Source organism: Ursus americanus, chromosome 6 (assembly GCF_024610735.1).
Source record: "Ursus americanus isolate L20-20 chromosome 6, mUrsAme1.1.p, whole genome shotgun sequence".
Classification (NCBI taxonomy): Eukaryota; Metazoa; Chordata; class Mammalia; order Carnivora; family Ursidae; genus Ursus; species Ursus americanus.
In genome coordinates, this window is record NC_142132.1 from 51608755 (window position 1) to 51624257 (window position 15503).

The 15503-nt window shown below is 38.2% G+C and overlaps 1 protein-coding gene across 2 annotated transcripts in view; it reads left to right on the forward strand.

Annotated features, from left to right (window-relative positions):
• Positions 1 to 7: 7 nt before the first annotated feature.
• The window catches only part of USP54 (ubiquitin specific peptidase 54), a 134167-nt gene continuing 118671 nt past the window's right edge, over positions 8 to 15503 (forward strand). Inside the window, exon 1 of one of the 2 annotated variants that reach the window (XM_045783169.2) lies at positions 8 to 362. The gene's annotated coding sequence lies outside the window, so the exon portion shown is untranslated. Of the gene's footprint in view, positions 363 to 475; positions 717 to 15503 lie in introns of those variants that run through there. The other variant, XM_045783167.2, reaches the window with a different exon arrangement.

Consider the following 15503-nt stretch of genomic DNA (forward strand, 5'->3'; position numbering starts at 1 on the left):
TACTCTTCGAGGAACTTGGAGGCCACATCCCTAAAGTTAGTCCAGTGTAGGGCTCGCCATACTAACTTCTCCCAGCTCAGCCCGTCCTCCCGGCAATAGTTTTCCGACTCTTTCGCTCCAGAGTCTTCCTTCCCACCACTAGACCTTTCCAAGCCACCCCTAAAACGCTTGCCGGCCGCCATTTTACACACTACTATCGCGAGATATACTTAGCCTTCTCGAGCCTGACTCGTTTACTTTCTTGCGAGAAGCTCTTCTCGGCTGTTCTCGCCGTTAGCTGAGGAAAGTGTCGCGAGAGCTGGTTGCCTTGGCTCCCTGTAGCTATAGCAGCCGCGGCGGTTAAGGATGCGGCGGCAGGAGCTGTGAGTGCGACACCCTCAGGGGGGCGGGGTCGGAGGTAACGGGGTACAGGGGGTATCTCTGGTTGGGGGGTAGGTAGGGAGGAGTGGGCCCATGTGTGACGTGTGAGGGAGAACCTAGGTCCAGTGGGTACGGGGACCTGACGCTGGTTTGCACTAGGACACTCAGGGAGGGCTAGAGCTGCCGTGAGGTCCAGTGGGAGGGACCCGGGTGTAGTAGGGTTCAAGGGGCAGGGGCCGGAGCGTGGAGGGTGTGTGCATTGGCAGGAAGAGGGTTACGCGGACTCAGAACTGGATAAAGGGACCTGACTACATCGAGGAATAAGTGGGAAGAAATGGGGTATCGCGAAGAAGAGGGTATGTTGAACGGGAGCACGGAGGTTGGGCCCGGTTTGTCTTGCACTGGGGGGATGGAGGGCCGGTGTCGGACCCTTCGCAGCTTCTGGGGGTCCGCCGGACGCTGGTCTAGGACTGCGCGCCAGGACCTGGGTCCTAAATGGCGAGGCGGGAATGGTGGCGTCCGGGACCTCCACCACCTCCCGCCCCTTCCAAAGAAATTCCCCACGGGCTATGAGATGTGGAAGTAGGGTCCTGGTGAACTAGTATTAGTTGGTAAGGTTCTTTCTGCGGAGAGACTGTGAGTGGAATAATGAATGATTGCTGCTGTAAAGTGTGGGGTGGGGGCGGGAGAGAAATTCTTGAGGAAAAAAACTAAGATGTGCTTCCTCTGGAGCGTATTGAGTTGGAAAAAGGGGTGTGTGTGCTGAGATCACGTTTCTTCCCAGATTCATTCAAGTATAGAATTCCTTTACGGTGTACTTATGAAATTACATATGCAGTGTAAAACCAGTTTAGCTGATAGAGTAGAAGAATGTGCAGTACGACACTTAAGCCTTCCCCGAATGTAATTTAAAAACTAAGGAAAGTGTTTCTGTTGCAACAGCAGCAAGCTGAACACTAGGGATAGTTTTAGTTAAGTTGAATATAAAACTTAGTATTCCCAATGTGTGCATCAGGTTATTTGCCTTTTAAGAAATGAAGTTTTTTGTTTTTTGTTTTTTTGTTTTTGTTTTTAAAGGAAACGGAACAAGTTTGAGTATCTGCTGATCTGGGAATAAAAGGAATCTCTCGGGAGTTAAAATCAAGGAGAGGGCAAAATATTTAGTTTCTGAGTCTTGAGATTGTTTTTTGGGAGACGGGTTTGGACCACTTTGCTCCTGAACTCTTATTTCAAGGGGACACAATGGCTTTAATTCAGGCATAAAAATAATTTACCCATTTCAGTCTACAGATACAAACTTTCTGATAATTTTTCTCACTATCTTTTGTAGGTATAAATTTGCAGGGGATAACCTCTCTTGATTATGTAACTGGGTTTTTCCATGTTGAGGTTCACAAATTCATTAATTAGAATAATGGCAGTTAAATCCTTCTGGTACTAGTCTTGATGTGGTTAGTCACTGAACCTATTTATTTGATATGTGTTAGACTAAAACTTTTAATTTGTAATATTAGGAGATAAACGTTAAAGTAGAAGTGTTTTTCTGGGGCAAGATACAGCTTTATGTGGTTGGTTCCAAAAAATTTCGGCATGAATCAATTACGGAACTTTACTGAGTTCCTATTATGTATAGAGTACTGTGTTAGGCATTGGGGAGGGGAGGAGATTCATTCATTCATTTACCCATTCAGCAAACATTTATTGAGACCTATTTTGTGTGATTACTAAGCCTTCAGGATACAAATACAAGTAAGCTTTGCTCTCTGCTTTGCAATGCTCAGAATCTAGGAAGGGAGAGTTACAGAGAAAGAAATAATTACAATGTAATAAGCATAATAAATGAAACCAAGCTTATGAAACAAGGTTCTGGCCCTCAAGAGTTTACCTAGTTGACAAGACTAAAAGGGAAGAAATAATTTAAAAAATTACAAACATTAAGCAAATTCTAAACTGTGCTGCATAAGTAGAACATGTATTATGTTTCTCAGAAGAGAAAAGTTATAATGAAAGCTTGAGAAAATTCACAGGTCACTTCATAATTTAAGTCTTCTTTTATACTCTTTTAAAATAAATACCACTGTATGTTCTTAAGTCAATAATAAGCATAATAACTAACATTTGTTGAGTGATTATTAATGTGCCAGGCACATTATCTCATTTTATCTTTATAACACTCTGCTCTTCAGCTGGTACTAGTACTTCAATTTTAGACAAGAAAATGGAAGCTTAAAAAATTAAGGAAGTTGCTAAAGATCATAGAGCTAGTAAATGGCAGATTAGGGATTGGAGTTGGAAATATATGTGATTGGAAAAACCTGAGCAAGATTCTTTTCTTTTGCAAGGAGGGTACTTTGGGATGGGGGGGCCAGAGATTGAGGGTGGAATTGGCTAGAAGACCAGAATTCAATCTCTTTGTCTTTGTTCATGTCTTTCTCCCTCACATATTTGTACTATATATGGGAACTAATTTGAATATTAACATGACACTAAATATGAGATTTGTATTGTTGTACAGAGAATTGAGTAAATTGCCATATTCATGTTGTATATAATTGTATAGGGAGCTATGCTTGGGAAAATAGTTGTAACAAGCAATTGTTAACATTTGCAGTCTTCTAGAAAGTGATAATTTTAATAATAGAAATGGTTATCTATATTCAAATGCAGTGTAGGACAAATGTTATTGCAACAGACTTTAAGAGATTTAGTCAAACATTTTTTTATATTGCTGAGTTTTTTGTATCAAAAAAATGTATATACATATCACATATATTTATATATTTGCATTCAGACTTCTAAAAATCTATATTCTAAAGTTCAAAATCTGATTTCCTGGTTGAAATTCAAATTTTATATCTTAGTCCCTGGTTTCTTTAGAAATCTAAGTGAGAATGATAGATACCATCATTGTTGATACTTAGGTCTAGGTTTAATGCTTAGAGGTGGATGAGTCCAATCCATTTCCTTTCATATTAAGGAAACTAAAGCCTAGAGGAACTTTTCAATGACTTGCCAAAGTCACACAGCTGCAGTGTCCCAGGTGTCCTGATTTCCAATTAAGTGTTTCTTTTACTGTACCACATTGCCAAATTATATTTAATAATTGCTATACATGGATTATAGAAACTCTCAGCTAATTTCGGGAAACCAGTGTTGTCAGGAGGCTATTGATAGATGGAGTATAAACTGATTACTGTTTCCCTTATACTGTACTTATACTTCCTACTTTTATTTAGAATAAATGCAGCAGTCCTTCATCTATAGGCTGAAATAGCATGTGGCTATGAATGAGACTCCATGTTTTCTAATATCTTTTAACTGAGTGAGCCGAGTGCATGTTTTTCATGTGACTTATTTTTGAGGCATTGAGACATTTTTCTAAGAAAAGTTTAGAGTAAGAGAGTGAGATGAGAGGAAGAACCTTGAGGGCAGAGCATGGAACTTCTATCCCAGAAAGACTGAAAACTGAAAGAGTAGTTGACGATATGTAAAGTGGATAATGGTCTAAAAGTATTCTTTAACTCTCAATCTCCATAGGAGAGCCTGAAGACCTTTTCTTCTACTTTGACACACATACCCTCTGGAAAGGTTCTATTCATTTATACTCCTCCCTGGATGAGAGTGGGAAAAAGTATTAATTTCTCAGCACTTGTATCAGCAATAATAGACATTGAACAAAGTAAAAACAGTTTACATGATAGGTGAAAAGTGATATCTAATTTTAAATTTCCATTTCTTTGATTGCCTGTGAAGTTGAACATTTTTCCATATTTATTTTTCTTTCTTGACTTCACCATTTATGTCTTCTTTAAAACACTTAAGAACATTTTTTTTAAAGATTTTATTTTTAACTAATCTCTGCACCCAACGTTGGGCTTGAATTTACAACCCCAAGATCAAAGGTGCCTGCTCTACTGAGTGAGTCAGCCAGGTACCCCAAAACACTTAAAAAAAAATTTTGTTAAGTAATCTCTACACCCAACGTGGGACTCAAACCTACAACCCCAAGATCGAGTTTTATGCTGTTACCAACTAAGCCAGCAGATGCCCCAATTTTTATAAATATTTAAATTGTATACTTAAAGAGAAAAGATAATACATTAAAAAAATTTATGTAGAGGCTAAGAAGCGAAGAATCTCCTTCCAGAATATTCTATTTGGTGGATTTTCTTCCAGTGATTTTTCTATGCCATTTATAATTTATCTATAGCTTTTTATGAATAATAATACATTTTTTCTGCAGCTCTTTTTTTTTTTTAACTTAGCTGTGTGCCTGTGAGATCTCATCCTGTCAATACACACTGATTATATTTCATTTGAATTCCTGTAATTTATTTAATCATTCTTTTATTGATGGACATTTAAGTTATCCAGGATTTTTGCATTTATTAACTAAAATGAACATCCCTTATTCTTTTTTTTTTTTTAAGATTTTATTTATTTATTCGACAGAGATAGAGACAGCCAGCGAGAGAGGGAACACAAGCAGGGGGAGTGGGAGAGGAAGAAGCAGGCTCATAGCGGAAGAGCCTGATGTGGGGCTCGATCCCATAACACCGGGATCATGCCCTGAGACGCTTAACCGCTGTGCCACCCAGGCACCCCGAACATCTCTCTTTTTTTTTTTTTTTAAAGATTTTATTTATTCATTCGACAGAGATAGAGACAGCCAGCGAGAGAGGGAACACAAGCAGGGGGAGTGGGAGAGGAAGAAGCAGGCTCATAGCAGAGGAGCCTGATGTGGGGCTCGATCCCATAATGCCGGGATCACGCCCTGAGCCGAAGGCAGATGCTTAACCGCTGTGCCACCCAGGTGCCCCACCCCGAACGTCTCTTATTCTTGTGTCTTGTGTAAATGTTCTAGAATACCTCTAGAGTAATGTCTAGAATTGTTGCTTGAAATATATATATATTTTCAAAGATATTGCCAATCTGCCCTTCAAATAGTCTGTGTACTATTATGCATTCCACCAGCAGTTTATGAAAGCACCTATATCCTTACCTACTTGCCAACACTTGGTATTATCAATCTTGTACATTTTTACCAATATGGTGGGCAGAAAATTTTTGTTTTAATTTGCAGTTTTCAGATTACTTGTGAGTTTGAGCATCTTTTAATTTCTTTATTGGCTATTATATTTCCTTCTGTGAAATTTCTTATTCTATTCTTTGGCTTGTTTGAAGCTTTTTCTTTTACCTGTTGATTAACAAGAACTCTTTATATGTATGTGGATGCAAATCTGTATTTTTATATATAAATAGCACATATTTTCTCTAATGTGTTGCATTATCTACAGTCTATTGATGTACTAAACTTTTTATATTCATATAGTCCCATCTTCTTTTAAGATTTTTTAAAAATAATCTCTACACCCAATGAATGTAGGGCTTGAACCCACAACTCTGAGATCAGATAGAGTTGCATGCTCCAATGACTGAGCCAGCCAGGCACCCCAGTACCACCCAGTTTTAATTATCTGATTTACAGTATGTTTGAAGGACGCGTCCCCTCTCAGTCTTAGAATATATGTATGAAGAGACTTTTTCTTTCAGAATTAGCCTTTCAGATTTCATTACAAACAAAAATTCTGTTGGGATTGTAATTGGGATTAATTGAAATAGATTATTTACTTTATAGGACAATTTATATCTTTACAATGTTGAGACTTCCCATTTAGAAACAGGATATTCTCTTTATTCAAGTTAAAAAAAATCTTTCAGAAAAGTTTATAGTTTTCTTCATATTGATATTGTACATGTCTAATTTTTAGGTATTTTATAGTTATTTAAAGTTGTTGTGGCAATTGGGATCTTTTACCTTATGAGATTTAAAATATTGGTTATTGCTGACGTATAGTAAAACTATTGATTCTACTATGTTGATCTTGAATTGGATTTCCTTACAAAATCCTTTTACTAACTATAATCATTTTTCATTTGATTCTTTTGGATTTTCAAGAGAGTCATATATTCCAGCTGATGTCTTTGCCGGTTTTCATTTTGGCATATGCAATTTTTTTTTTATTTTGACATGTTTTAAAGCTCTTTATCAGAAAAGTATTAATCCTTTATCATATAGCTTGCAGTGTTTTTTTGTTTTGTTTTGTTTTTTGTTTTAGTTTGCTGTTTGTTTTTATGGGAAACCTCTTGACCATCAGTAGGTAAAACACTAGAATGGGATATTGCAATTTTTTTTTTTAAAGATGTTATTTATTTATTCGACAGAAATAGAGACAGCCAGCGAGAGAGGGAACACAAGCAGGGGGAGGGGGAGAGGAAGAAGCAGGCTCATAGCGGAGGAGCCTGATGTGGGGCTCGATCCCAGGACTCTGGGATCACGCCCTGAGCCGAAGGCAGACGCTTAACCACTGTGCCACCCAGGCACCCCTGCAATGTTTTGAAGTTATCTTTACACTAGGAACATTCTGAGAGGGTTAGAATTCTTTAAACCAAGTCTGGTGACTAAAACTATGAATTAAAATAATGGGGAAAAAAAGCCCACTTCTGGGTACAAATGGTATTTGTAAAATTCAGAAACTCTTTATCTTATGTATTGTGGTGTGCTATCTGAGTTAATGGAGTTGAATTTAAAGTTGGGGAGAAGATAGCTGAATAAAATTAACCAGGTTGAAAATCCATAGTAGAATATATAAATATATAAATAATATCTATATCTGATATTTAATCATACAATTAGAAGAAACTGCTTTTTTTTTATTATTGTTATGCTTGGGGAAAAATAATTCTTTAGGAGCAACATCCCCTCATAGCTCTCTTCTGAAGAGAAACCTTGACATGTGAACATTCTTGAGATTAGCATTGAGAGAAGTTGGCATAGTAGAAAGGCACTGGAATTTAACAAACCTTGGCTCCCATTCCAGTTGTCAGTTATTAGCATTGTGATATTTAGGTCATTAAGCCATAGCCTCCTCTGTAGAATAAGGTGCTCAAAAATAGTAATTATTATTAATTTTCAGACCCGTAGCATACCATATCAAATAACATCATGTACTGCTCAAAATTGATATTACCAGGGGTGCCTGGCTGGCTCAGTTGGTAAAGCATATGACTCTTGATCTTGGGGTCATGAATTCAAGCCCCATGTTGGACATAGAGCTTGGGTTAAAAAATTCGTACTGCCATACAGCTCCATTACATGGTGCAAATATTCGATGAAAGAGAAGACATGCTATAACCTAGAGGTCTGAATTCATGTTTGCTGCTGAACTGTCAGTTGTATGGATCCATTCAGATTAGGGGTTAGGAGAACCTAGAACCTAGAGTTAGGACCACTTAGAAACCTGTTAGAAACATAGAATTAGAATCCATGTTTTAACAAGATCCCCAGGTGATTCATATACACCTTAAAGTCTGAGAAGCAATGATCTAATTGGTAATATCTAAAGGATAGTACTAACTTGAAGTTCAAGAGAATCCAATTTAGTAGTTGTGACAAAGCAGCAGGGTTGAGATGATAGGAACTATAGAAAATTAGGCAGGTAGTCACTTTGTGGTTCCAGATGATTCATTTATTCACTGTAGGACCCTCTCAACAAGCTGGGGCATACAGGGAACATCTTCTAGGACAGAGGGCTGGCAAGATCCTGGTTGGATATTTGGTCAGTAGCCAAGGGGTTGGCATCCAGAGCAATAGCTTGAGTTTCTGCAGAAATTAGCTTTGCTGTTCAATATGGAGGCCATTAGCCACATGTGGCTATTAAAATTAAATAAGGGTAAGAATTCATTTCCTCAGTAGTACTAGCCATATATCCACATGTGGCTACTATATTGGATAGTGCAGATATGGAACATGTCCATCAGTACATAAAGTGCCATTGACAGCACTGAAGAGAATACCAAGATGTCTGCCCTGAAGATTGTGTCAAAATGGCCAAATATAGAAGGTAGAGAAAATCCATGAACTGCTGGTCACACATGTAATTCCCCACCCCATTCCAGACCCTTTCCATTGCTGATAGCTGCTGATAAATTCCATGTCCTGTTTGGGTTTGGATGTGCTTTCAAGTGAAAGGCATCAACTAAACGGTAAGGGAAGGCAGAGGCTGACAAGGATAACATTCTGGGAGCTGTGAGTGTTGAGGAATTTTCCAGACATAAAAGAAATTGCTGAGTATTGATTGAGTAGGAATGGTATATGGATATGGGGTTGGGAAAATAATAAGAAGTGCTAAAAGGAATATTTAGCTGCTAGAAAAACAGTATTGCTCCCAGAAGAAATACTGAAAATGGATTCTAATGTCCAGGTTAATGTTGAGCCCGTCACCAGCCTGATCATATCTTCACTAAAAATTTAAGTTGGTTTATTGATATGAAAAATATGGACACCTTTTTTATGTTTAATGAGAACTAGTGGGAAAATAGAATTCACTTTGAGGTTCACTTTTCAGTCTTTTTCTCCTAGGGAGTACATCTGTAGAAACGGCTATCCAAATTTTTTGTTTTGGGGACAGTGCTGTATAGTAAATATGTGAACTCTCTCTCTCTCTCTCTCTCTCTCATTCTCATTTATATCAGACACATACATAAATATTTGTATGATTGTAGTATATACAAAAACGTTTTTAGTCTTCTGTTGCTCTTTCAGAGTTTTTCTTATTTTTTCAGTTTGGCTATATAAATGTTCTTTATAGACAAGTGGCTTTTGAGAAAAAAGCCAATAGTCCTGTTGTTAGTGTGCAATGAATGAACTTTTCTGAAATCCATGTTTCAATATTTAAGCACTTTTTTTTAAAAAAGTAGTCTCCATCCCCAGTGTGGGCTTGAGCTCCTGACCCTGAGATCAATAGTCAGATGCTCTACTGACTGAGCCAGCCAGGTGCTCCTTAAATACTTTCTCTTAGTGGTACCTTCCTGTACCATGTTGAAAGCAAGAAACATGTTCTACAATGTTTCTACAAAAGCACATTTTTTCAGATAGCATTTGAGTTTTAAAATGAAAACAGAAGCTGAGGCTAAGACTATAGTGGACTCTTGTGGAATATATTTTTGTTGGTCTTTTTTTTTTTTTTTAAGATTTATTTATTTGACAGAGAGAGGGAACACAAGCAGGGGGAGTGGGAGAGGGATAAGCAGGCTTCCCACCAATCAGGGAGCCTGATGTGGGGCTCGATCCCAGGACCCTGGGATCATGAGGTCCTGGGATCATGACCCAAGCCAAAGGCAGATGCTCAACCGACTGAGCCACTCAGGCATCCCCTGTTAGTCTTATTTTGACCCTGTGTATAGGTTCATTTTTTTCTGTGAGATGAAAGGTAGATTTTTAATATAAAGCCAGCAGGCATTCAATGACTTATTTGAAATTCCTAGAAGAAAAAATTTTTCTTTCTCCTGAGAAGAAATTTCTGAATAGATATCTTTTAGACAATACAGTAGTTTCATAGCCAGGTTTGTAGAAAAATCCATTATCTATAGAAACAGAACTTTCTCCTTATTTTGTGCCATTATCTCATTTCTGACCTGGACTCAGCCGTTGTTTCTCTGTGCAGATCCACTTCCTTTGGTGGTGTATCGTGTCCTGAATGTTGACCCCAGTCATAGCTGTATGGTGCCATTTCTTTCAGCCTTTATTTATCTTTACTCGTGGTCATTGAAGACCAGAAAGGTGTTTGTGAGAATTGGGAATTCCCATCATGTGTTCCTTCGATGTTGGGGAACCCGAGAGAGAGAGGCAGTATCATTTTAGTCTTGGGGCCTGCCAGTTCTAAGGAAACTTCTAGTTATTTTACAAAATTGTAGTAGGAAACGTTGTAATTAAAAGGTAAGTTTTAGACACCTCTGAGTTTTAGAGTATTTACTGGGGATATTGAAAATACACATTTACACTATTCATGTTTTTTTTTTAAATTTTTTTTTAAAGATTTTATTTATTTATTTGACAGAGAGAGAGAGAGAGACAGCCAGCGAGAGAGGGAACACAAGCAGGGGAAGTGGTAGAGGAAGAAGCAGGCTCCCCAGCGGTGGAGCCTGATGTGGGGCTCCATCCCAGAACGCCGGGATGACGCCCTGGGCCGAAGGCAGACGCTTAACAACTGAGCCACCCAGGCGCCCCTACACTATTCATGTTTTGACCAATGTTTAAACCACAAATTTTCACATTGCAAATTATTTTGAGTAAATCTGTATGAATACAATTCTGGCCATAATGTTAACTGGGCAGAGTATAGAAGTCTGATTTACAGTTGTCTTTCCTATGCCTACTCTAAAAACTTATGAAAAGAAATAACTCCCTTTAAAAAATCAATTTGAAGTTCTTATTTCATGGTGATTTCATCTTTTTTATTTCTTTTTCAATAGTTACTAAATACCTATTTTTAAAATAGCAGTTTTATTGAGATATAATTCACATACTGTGTAATTCACATTTTAATATGCACACTTTAAAAGTTTTTAGTGTGTTTGTAGAGTTGTACAGCTGTCACTGAGATCGATTTCATTACATTTTTTAAAAAACATTTTATTTATTTATTTGACAGAGAGAGAGCATAAGCAGGGGGAGAGGCAGAGGGAAAGGGAGAAGCAGGCTCCCTGCTAAGCAGGGAGCTCTATGCGGGATTGATCCCAGGACCCTAGGATCATGACCTGAGCTGAAAGCGGAAGCTTAGCTGACTGAGCCACCTAAGCGCCCCAATTTCATTACATTTTTGTCATCCCAAAAAGAAGCCATATACCCACTAGCAATCACTCTCCATTTCTACCCACAACTCTAGCCCTTGGCAACTACTAATTTACTTCTATCTCTATAGATTTACCCATTCTGAACATTACCTACAAATGAAATCATAAAATATCATAATGTGGTGTTTTCTGTGACTAGCTCCTTCAACTCAGCGTATTTTCAAGGTTCATCCATGTTGTGGCATGTATCAGTATTTTATTCCTTTTTATGCCTGAAAAATATTCCTTATTCTATTGTCTGTATATAACACATTTTATTTATTTGTTCATTAGCTGATAGACTTTTGGGTTGTTTCTGCTTTTTGGCTTTTTTTTTTTTTTTTTAATGATTTTTTATTGTATTATGTTAGTCACCATACAGTACATCCCCGGTTTCCGATGTAAGGCTCGATGATTCATTAGTTGTGTATAACACCCAGTGCACCATGCAATACGTGCCCTCCTTACTACCCATCACCGGTCTATCCCATTCCCCCACCCCCCTCCCCTCTGAAGTCCTCAGTTTGTTTCTCATAGTCCATAGTCTCTCATGTTTCATTCCCCCTTCTGATTACCCCCCCTTTCTTTATCCCTTTCTTCCCCTACTGATCATCCTAGTTCTTATGTTCCATAGATGAGAGAAATCATATGATAGTTGTCTTTCTCTGCTTGACTTATTTCACTTAGCATTATCTCCTCCAGTGCTGTACATGTTGTAGCAAATGTTGAGAACTCGTTCTTTCTGATAGCTGAGTAATATTCCATTGTATATATGGACCACAACTTCTTAATCCAGTCATCTGTTGAAGGGCATCTCGGCTTCTTCCACGATTTAGCTATTGTGGACATTGCTGCTATGAACATTGGGGTGCATATGGCCCTTCTCTTCACTACGTCTGTATCTTTGGGGTAAATACCCAGTAGTGCAATGGCTGGATCATAGGGTAGCTCAATTTTTAACTTTTTAAGGGACCTCCACACTGTTTTCCAGAGTGGCTGTACCAACTTGCATTCCCACCAACAATGTAGGAGGGATCCCCTTTCTCCACATCCTCTCCAACAATTGTTGTTTCTTGCCTTGTCAATTTTTGCCATTCTAACTGGCGTAAGGTGGTATCTCAGTGTAGTTTTGATTTGAATTTCCTTGATGGCTAATGATTTTGAACATTTTTTCATGTGTCTGTTAGCCATTTGTATGTCTTCATTGGAAAAGTGTCTGTTCATATCTTCTGCCCATTTTTTGATTTGTTTATTTGTTTCTCGTGTATTGAGTTTGAGAAGTTCTTTGTAGATCTTGGATACCAGTCCTTTATCTGTAGTGTCATTTGCAAATATATTCTCCCATTCCGTGGGCTGCCTCTTAGTTTTTCTGACTGTTTCCTTGGCTGTGCAGAAACTTTTAATCTTGATGAAGTCCCATAAATTCATTTTATCTTTTGTTTCTCTTGCCTTTGGGGATGTGTCATGAAAAGGGTTGCTTTGGCCGATGTCGTAGAGGTTGCTGCCTATGTTCTCCTCTAGAATTTTGATGGATTCCTGTCTCACATTGAGGTCTTTCATCCATTTGGAGTTTATTTTTGTGTATGGTGTGAGACAGTGGTCAAGTTTCATTCTTTTGCATGTAGCTGTCCAATTTTCCCAGCACCATTTATTGAAGAGACTGTCTTTTTCCCACCGGATGTTTTTTCCTGCTTTATCAAATATTAGTTGCCCAAAGAGCCGAGGGTCCATTTCTGGGCTCTCTATTCTGTTCCATTGGTCTATGTGTCTGTTTTTGTGCCAGTACCATGCTGTCTTTGTGATCACAGCTTTGTAGTACGGCTCGAAATCCGGCATTGTGATGCCCCCAGCTTTGTTTTTCCTTTTCAACAGTTCCTTGGAGATTCGGGGCCTTTTCTGGTTCCATACAAATTTAAGGACTGTTTGTTCCAGTTCTTTGAAAAATGTCCTTGGTATTTTGATCGGGATAGCATTGAAAGTGTAGATTGCTCTGGGTAGCATGGACATTTTAACTATGTTAATTCTTCCGATCCATGAGCATGGAATATCTTTCCATCTTTTTATGTCTTCCTCAATGTCTTTCAAGAGTGATTTATAGTTTCTAGAATATAGGTCCTTTACGTCTCTGGTTAAGTTAATTCCAAGGTAACGTATGGTTTTTGGTGCTATTGTAAATGGGATGGATTCCCTAATTTCTCTTTCTTCGGTCTCGTTATTCGTGTATAGAAATGCAACTGATTTCTGAGCATTTATTTTGTATCCTGCCACGTTACTGAATTGCTCTATAACTTCTAATAATTTGGGAGTGGCTTCTTTTGGGTTTTCCATATAGAGTATCATGTCATCTGCAAAGAGAGACATTTTGACTTCTTCTTTGCCAATTTGAATACCTTTGATCCCTTTTTGTCGTCTGATTGCTGTTGCAAGGACTTCTAGTACTATGTTGAATAATAGTGGCGAGAGTGGGCATCCTTGTCGAGTTCCTGATCTTAAGGGAAAGGCTTCCAGTTTTTCTCCATTGAGAATAATATTTGCAGTAGGCTTTTCATAGATGGCTTTTATGAGATTGAGAAATGTACCTTCTATTCCTACACTCTGAAGGGTTTTAATCAGGAAAGGATGCTGTATTTTGTCAAATGCTTTTTTGGCATCGATTGAGAGGATCATATGGTTCCTGAGTCTTTTCTTGTTGATATGATGTATCACGCTGATTGATTTGCGAATATTGAACCACGCTTGCATCCCAGGTATGAATCCCACTTGATCGTGATGGATAATCCTTTTAATGTACTGTTGGATTCTATTAGCAAGTATCTTGTTGAGGATTTTGGCGTCCATATTCATTAGGGAAATCGGTCTGTAATTCTCCTTTTTGAGGGGGTCTTTGCCTGGTTTGGGGATCAAGGTAATATTGGCCTCATAGAATGAGTTTGGTAGCTTTCCTTCTGTTTCTATTTTTTGAAATAGCTTTAGGAGAATAGGTATTATTTCTTCTTTGAATGTTTGGTAGAATTCCCCAGGAAAACCGTCCGGGCCTGGAGTTTTGTTATTTGGAAGGTTGTTTATCACTGACTCAATTTCTTCATAATTAATTGGCCTGTTTAAGGAATCAATTTCTTCCGGTTTCAATCTTGGTAGTTTATAGGTTTCCAGGAAGGATTCCATCTCTTCCAGATTGCTTAGTTTATTGGCATATAGCTGTTGATAAAAATTTCTAATAATCCTTCCAATTTCAATGGTGCTCGTCGTGACCTCTCCTTTTTCATTCATAATTTTAATAATCTGGGTCCTTTCTCTTTTCTTTTGGATAAGTCTTGCCAGTGGTCTGTCAATTTTATTGATTCTCTCAAAGAACCAGCTTCTAGTCCTGTTGATCTGCTCTACTGTACTTCTGGTTTCTGCTTGATTGATTTCAGCTCTAATTTTGGTCAACTGCTTCCTCGTGCGTGGATTAGGCCTGTCCCTCTGTTGCTGTTCCAGCTTCTTGAGGTGAGAATATAAAAACTGCATTTTAGATTTTTCTATTCTTTTGAGTGAGGCTTGGATGGCTATGTATTTCCCCCTTAGGACTGCCTTTGCAGTATCCCATAGGTTTTGGACTGTTGTATTTTCATTCTCATTGGTCTCCATAAATTGTTTAATTTGATTTTTGATTTCCTGGTTTATAGAGTCATTCCTGAGCAGTATGGCTCTTAGTCTCCAAGTGTTTGAGTTTCTTCCAAATTTTTCCTTGTGGTTGAATTCCAATTTCAGAGCGTTGTGGTCTGAGAATATGCAGGGGATAATTTCAATCTTTTGGTATCGGTTGAGACCTGTTTTGTGTCCCAGAACATGGTCTATTCTTGAGAATGTTCCATGGGCATTAGAATAGAATGAGTATTCTTTGGTTCTGGGGTGTAGTGTTCTATATATATCTATGAGGTCCAACTCGTCGAGTATGGCATTCAAAGCCTTTGATTCTTTGCTTAGTTTTTGCCAGGGTGTTCTGTCTATTTCTGATAGTGGAGTGTTGAGGTCCCCTACTATTAATGTATTTTCATTTATATGTCTCTTTATTCTGGATAAGAGTTGGCTTGTGTATCTTGCTGCTCCCCTGTTGGGGGCATATATATTTATAATTGTCATATCCACTTGTTGAATACTTCCCTTAAGAATAATATAGTGCCCTTCTGCGTCTCTAACTATAGTCTGTAGTTTAAAATCCAATTTATCTGATATGAGAATTGCTACCCCAGCTTTCTTTTGAGGACCATTTGCGTGAAAGATGGTACTCCATCCCCTTACTCTCAGTCTGAATGCATCTTTGGGTTTGAAATGAGTCTCTTGTAGACAGCAAATGGATGGGTCATTTCTTTTTATCCAATCTGCAACCCTGTGGCGTTTTATGGGATGGTTCAAACCATTTACATTAAGACTGATTACTGATAGATATGATTTTAATGTTGCCATGTTGCCAGTAAAGTCTTTTT